The sequence below is a fragment of the Macrobrachium nipponense genome, chromosome 5, assembly GCF_015104395.2.
Source record: "Macrobrachium nipponense isolate FS-2020 chromosome 5, ASM1510439v2, whole genome shotgun sequence".
Taxonomy (NCBI): Eukaryota; Metazoa; Arthropoda; class Malacostraca; order Decapoda; family Palaemonidae; genus Macrobrachium; species Macrobrachium nipponense.
In genome coordinates, this window is record NC_061107.1 from 55,703,295 (window position 1) to 55,710,794 (window position 7,500).

Below are 7,500 nucleotides of genomic sequence, written 5' to 3' on the forward strand. Positions count from 1 at the left end.
TATATATATATATATATATATATATATATATATATATCTATATATATATATATAGTATATATATATATATAGTATATATAGTAATATAAGGTGTGTGTGTGTGATATATATATATATATATATATATATATATATATATCTATATATATATATATATATCATTTCCCATTTGGCCGTTTCCCTCAACAATCTGTAGCTCCAGAAAAACATAACTTCCTTTGCAAGAAACGTCTGCAGCAATAACGGCTTATTATATCTACGCAGAGGGTTCATCAGCAGAACATCGAATCCCTCTACAAATAAACCACCAATAGCTTCTATCTTGCACGTGACCCTTATGCTACCTGTCTGCAACATCCATCCAGCGCTCCCAAGGTCGTCGTTTCCTCCTCCTCCTCTGAATAATGAAGTCTTCTCACACACGAACCAGCCTCCATTCTTTCCACATCTCATTCTCTCCTCCTACCATCATCCATTATATTCACCCCAAAATACCAGTACTACTTCCCTTCTTCTATCATCCTTATCAACGTTCATTGTTCAATCTTCGTGGTTTCCATTTACCCTCAAAAACAAACTTCTTCTCACATCTGATTTCAATTAGTAAAAATCTTGTGCTAGCTTCTTAGGTTTGCTTTCAACATCCCCGACCAGCGCTTTATCATCTGGAGACATCAACTATTGCACACTGCATTCACAATCTATTTTCTTACCACACTCACCTTAGTACCTACACACACACACACACACACGCACGCACGCACACACGCACACACACACACACAACACACACACACACACACACACACATATATATATATATATATATATATATATATATATATATATATATATATATATATATATATATATATATAGACTATATATATATATATATATACATGTGTGTATACATATATATAAATATGTATTTGTAGCAAACCAGAGATACTATACTATATATATATATAATATATATATATATATATATATATATATATATATATACTATATATATACAAATTTTCAAAATCCAATACCACACACGAAAAAACCAAGATAACAAGAAAGAAACAAATTTACGAACTCTTAAAAGTGCAAAGGTCAATAACGGATCCCTAGAGAGAGAGAGAGAGAGAGAGAGAATAAAATACATAAAAACGATTTACATTTTCAACAGGACTAAAAATGTCGGAACAATCAAAGAAGATGAGAAAATCTTAATGAGCCAACCAGCAGATAGAGGCGGAAGACAAAATAGCCTCAGCGTCTCCCCTAACTGGGTCCCCCAGGGACACCGGACTGACGATTAGAACAACCTCAACGCTGTTTGTTTGTTTGTTTTGCCTTTGTCTTAATCAAAGAAATGCCAATAAATGCTCTTAGAGAGACAGGAGGAAATGCACTAATATCATTGGATTAATTAGCCTAGTTCAAATTTTATAAAATGAATTGCCCCACTGACTGAAAAAAAAAAATTCTATTTCTATTTATTTTTAATTATAAAAATTGTTTCAAAGAAGTATTCCATATACGTCACCGTAAACGTAGGAATATGTGCAAACAATTTTACGTCATCAATGTTTTTCTCTGATTCTATAACTGTGTTAATCTAGTTTCCATTTAATATAGATGTTTTTGAGAGGTTTTAGAAAATATGTGACGAAAAGTTTTTAAAATTAATTTCTCTTGCCAGTTATGAGTAGCGATAACAATATCCCATATTTCCTATCTTGAAACCTTTCATATGGAATTAATAAGGCAATTTCTCCCAAAAGATCTTGAATAACATTTAAGAACAGCATAAAAGATTTTAATGGAAGCTTAACAGAAATAATCAAGCGCACCGAAGGACGAGGGATAATGACACCTGAATCATTATAATCAACTGATGACCATAAGTAAAACATGATACACGGAATGCCAAGCGTAATAATCAGATAGGGACTGATGTGAAGCGCACAACGAACTGTGCGTGACGCGTAATCATGGTAACTGAGAAGAATATAATCTGGAGATGGAAACGGCAGTGTAGCTGAGATGGAAGTCATGTAAAGTAATGAGATGATGAAGAAACTGTCATCGTGAAGTTGTAAGTGATACGTTCATCAGGAATTTTGGACAGTGCCATTATGAGATGGTAAATAACAGGGATAAGAATGAGAAGAAAAAGCCATCGATAATCACGACAGGTGAACGACGAATCAAATAATGAGATGGATAACGCCAGGGAGATCACGAAACTGTGATGACAGAGTGATTGCTAAAAGTCCCCATGAGACTGAAATGAGTGGATATTCAGGAGGTGCTGAATCCCGAGATTAATCAAGGGATGCAAATGAACAAGCAAGAGTAAGATTGAATAAGAAGAGTCAGACAACATGAATGCCACTATGCTGAAATAATCATGGATCCTACACCCAGAAGTTAGGTGCTGGCATATCTAGCTGGGCATTGCATTCTAAAATACTAGACAAGCATTGTTTTTTATCCTAAAGCAAATTGGCTGTGCACAGTACCAATACAGAACAGAAATGAATCAGCAATAGATTGTTCAAAATACTGCTGAGCAAAAGCAAGTCATTCTGGCAGAGGGTGATATGGATGAAGAAGCAAGCCGTCAAATTCAAAATGGATGTAATAAATAACTGGAGGGAAAGGGTGGAGGGGGCCATGCGTATTCGGCGACGACAGTCCCCAATAGGCTGCAGGGCAAGGTATACGAGGTGGTGGTAAGACGCGCGAGGTGGTATGGGGTGGAAGCGACACCTCCGAAGAAAATCGAGCCAAAAAAGTAAGACGCGGCGGCAATGAGGGCAAAGAAAACCTAAGCGTCAAGACTGAGATGGTCTGGGCACCTCATGAAGGAGGCCGATGATGAGCGACCTGCTGCTGGAGAGATCGAGGAAAAGGAAGTGCCAGGGGCACGAGGGAGAGGAGGACCTAAGTGGAGGTGAAGAGACTGCATTCGAGAAGACGTGGGAGGCAGAGGAACAGACGACGGGAAGACACTGGATAGGAGGAACACCTGGAAAAGGGTCATTAAACACAGCGGTTCCTAATAAGGACTGAGTTGAGAAGAAGAATAATTCTCTTCAAGAAAAGAAATAATCTTTTAAAAAAAATTGACATCTTTAACCACAAAAATACAGAGCGCCGTAAGTGCTTCGTGGCCAATTTAACCTATAAGTTCTGTAGCGGGTTCCCTATGAACCTGAAAAATCTTCTATACTTTTTGTAAAGCGACGAAAGATTAAAAATCAGATAAAAAACTAGTTAGTTAATAAGATCACAAACAGGTAAAACAGTTCTTTCTCTCTACAATATGATGCCAAAATAAAATCAAAGCCCGTATATGGTTTGGTGGCGTTTTAGTCCAATTGATTATGTCAAAAGAATTGCCACTGACACACTGCTCACTGCTAGTGCATAAAATGTTACAATGATTTTAATTTTCTTTTTTTTTCATTTCAATTATGACTTAAACAAAAGTGTCACGCATTTACTCTTCCTCAACTGACAAATGTTTTATTTGTGAGGTCTTATCAAGTAGAAGTTAATTAATTACACGTATATCGAAGACATTCTATGTTCCTATCGATATGAAAATGGGTAAGGAGTTGCCTCATCGTCGCAGCAGAGATCCCAAAGCCTTTGACATCCCATTTCAATGACTCTTGATTCCAGAGCTGCCCTTTCCCGCGGCTTAGGAAAAAAGAACTAAGCAAATAAACTGGAATGATGACGTGTACGCGGTGCAGACGCTGTACCCCAAACCGGACAGCAGATTCTCATTTGAAAGGGAATGTCTCTGAAAATATCGCTCGGAAAAATGACATTTCGTATCCGAATAACGAAAGAAATTCTTTTGTTAATAATACCGACAGCAAACAGACAATATACGTAAAGCCTGGGCAAACGACCATCTGCAACCGATCCAATTACGACAGATAAAAAAAAAAAAAGACACACACACGAAACAAATATCCTACATAGACACTGGCAGTTGACTTACTTGCGAAATAAACCTTAAAAACAAAAATAAAAACAATACCCTTAATGCCGACCAACGACAACGAAATAAAACAAAGCAAAACCAGACTGACATTCGGTACTTCCGAATAACTCGTGAGAATAAACGCCAGTGATGTCTTGAAGTGTTATGTGGCAATTGGCTGGAGAGAGAGAGAGAGAGAGAGAGAGAGAGAGAGAGAGAGAAATGTCTAAATGGCTCATTTGGTTGATAAGATGAAAAGCACAAGAAGTTCAGCTAAAAGAAATACTGTAAAAAAAAAAAAAAAAGAAAAAAAAAAGAGAGAGGCGGGAGGGGGCGGCGGAGAGAGAGATGGACAGCAGCAGACTGACTTAAAGTCAACAACATAAAATGAGACAGAAAGGAAGAAAGGAATGAGTAAAAAATGTACAGACAAATCTTCCAAAAGAGGAGTAACAGGCAGCAAACGGGAGCAAAGGGTGCCAGATAAAAATGAGAGAGAGAGAGAGAGAGAGAGAGAGGAAAAATACGAGACACCTGTTGAGATAACTGCCTAATTCAATCGTAGGACAGTGAGGACTGAAGGAGGGTGTGAGAGGACTGACACACAGGAGAGTAGGAGGAGGAGGAGGAGGAGGAGGAGGAGGAGGAGGAGAAAAGGAGAAGTGAGAAGTGGTTCAGACACTAAGGCAGACAAAATCATTACGGCGGTGGTTGGATGGTACAGCCTAAATACATTACGAAATCCCTGGTCTTCAGCGCCCGAAAGTATTCCCCCCCTTTTTTCTAATTCTTTTTGTTTTTGTTTTTTCTTTCAAGGAAGGGAAACGAATTCGCAGACAAATGACCCGACATTTCCTTTCTCTTCCTGAGCAGTAAAAGTCTTGGAAGGGTACGATCATTTCCGCTGTTTTAATTCCTTGAACAATTCTAAGGTATTTGAGGATCTGATTTAGAAGACATGCCGCCATATATACATAAGAAGCATTTTATGATAAAATGAATGTTATTGACAAAAATCAGGCAATAGAGCAAAGAGTAAATAAATTTCAAATGACCCGACGATACAAAAGAACTTTATAGATAAATAGGCGCAGAGCAACACGAGAGGCAAAAATCTCACGCTCTGGGAAGAACTCTACAAAACCTCTACTCTTTTTTTCTTAGGATTTCCAAATGTAATCAGTGAAAAAGTATGTGTTCTATGGTAGAAGTTTCCGGCCGTCATCTCCGGGATGCAGCGGCCACCAACAGAACTCGAGCGATATTTCGGAGTTGAGGGAAAATTTCGCCAGGTCTTGGCAATATACATCCCCCAGCCCTCAGCCCCCAGCCAACACCCCCCACCCCCATCAGATTTCCGTTATTTTACCCTTATACCCTGAGCTTTAAAGGCAGACGAACTTCTGTCTTACTCTGGAACTGCCAAATATTTCTTAATTTTGGCTCATGATATTTTTTATTATTCTTTAACTTTGGGAATGACTAGTCCACGCAAATTGATGGATATAATTTGTTTTCAAATATCTGAGTTTGTCTTAAGAACCCTTACAACTTAAAGCTTTAGCTGATTATAAATAGAAATTACCTTCAGCTTTTACTGTCATGGTGTATAAATGCTCTTATAAACTTGAGGACTACTGATAAAATGATTTCATTAAACTCCGCGCTCACCTTTAACACGTTGTTCAAATTATATCTAATATATTACTTAGTACAACAAGCTTTCTCATATGCTGTCAGAGTGCCCTTTATCGAGAACCATTAAACCAAGCTCAATATAATTACTGAAACAATATATTCTTAGTGAATGCTCATATCTCCTTAAAATTGAGAAAATCTAACTGTTAAGAATGTGGACTTTACCTTAGCGACTTTCTCCATCTAATAGGATCTTTTTCTAACTTTATGACCTGGTTGTACTTCCCAAAAGTTCTCGGGAATTTTCTTTATAAACTTCACAAACAGAAAAGCGTGAGACGTACGTGAAAAACATACAAATATTCTAAAGAAATGGAAAACACGTCCAACGTTAAGTTCTAATGGCCTCAGGAATCTTTTATCTCAACGGATTTTTCTCTAACTTCGTTATTAATGTTTTCAGAATGGTTAATGCAAAGTCTTAGGAAATGAGGTTTCTTTCTGATCATCCCAAAAGAATCCTCCCTCACAACTTCGGTCTCTTTGGACTTCCCCACTCGTCTCAAAATTACATGTTTCCGAACATATGATCTTCCAACTCTAAATTTCATTGTCAAGAGCAGTGGAACTATTCTTGCAGTAATTGATGACAAGCCTGGCTCTTAAAAAGTAACAGGTAAAATGATGCTCGCAAGAACACAGAAGGATGAAAAAAATTGCTGGTATTTACATTGACTAGCATGGAAGACTTACTGGTTCTCGAATTCGCAACTTCAAAACTACATCTGTGGAAAGTCTTCACGTACCATTAATGTAAGTGAATCCAATTAATGGCATCTTTGATTACCAAGAAAAATGCCTATTCCTTACCAACATAAGCAAATGCCAGACGATCCGCAGAAAGATTAAGACAATCTGCCTGCCTTACCGGTCGATAAATATATTAAAAACAGAAAATACTAATTTTATACAAAACATGACTAATAGTGGGAGCAAAAGTGTTCCGGAGACAACCATGTTCATTCTCGTCTTCTTTTGAGAGAGAGAGAGAGAGAGAGAGAGAGACGCTCATTCCTCTTATTAAGTATCCGTGAAGACAGGTATCTTTCTGTCTTGGTGAATAGTGACACAGAACAGGATTCGTACTTGCTAAGAACAATGAACATTAATCTGTGGACCATGAATAGACGAATGACGATTTAAAAAGACAGCCCCATTCCTCCTCCCCCCCCCCATCCCCCCCCCCCCCCCCCCCCCCCCTTTCCCCCCCCCCCCCCCCCCCCCCCCCCCCCCCCCCCCCCAACGGACGGTGGGCCGGATAAGAGCATTAGGCCGACCGTCCCAGCGGCCTCTTCTATCAAAAACACTGCAGATAAATTCGAAGAACTCGCGCCCGATCTGACGAATCCATCCAATATGGCGCAAGTAATGCAAGAAAATATTTTGTGTGGGTTTTACGAGAGAGAATATCGCTAATGGAATTCCGCTTCCGATGCGCTGTATAAATAGAAAAAATATCGAGAGGCCTGAATAAATAGTGCAGACAGATATACACATTTGTTACTATTGCCCGAATGCAAAAGCAAAGCCGCAATTGATTGCATTTTAGTAATACGGCGTTTTTGCTCGTATTATTATTATTATTATTATTATTATTATTATTATTATTTTATTATTATTATTATTAATTATTATGACATTACCAGGGTACTGCGCCTCTGAACGATTACAAGTTGGCAAGTTTCAGAGAAGTCAGTACTACCCAACCCATAAAAAAAATAAATAAATAAATAAAATCAAATAAAGAATGAAAATAAATAGCAATATAAAGATCAGAAAAAGTAAACTATATTAATAATATATAG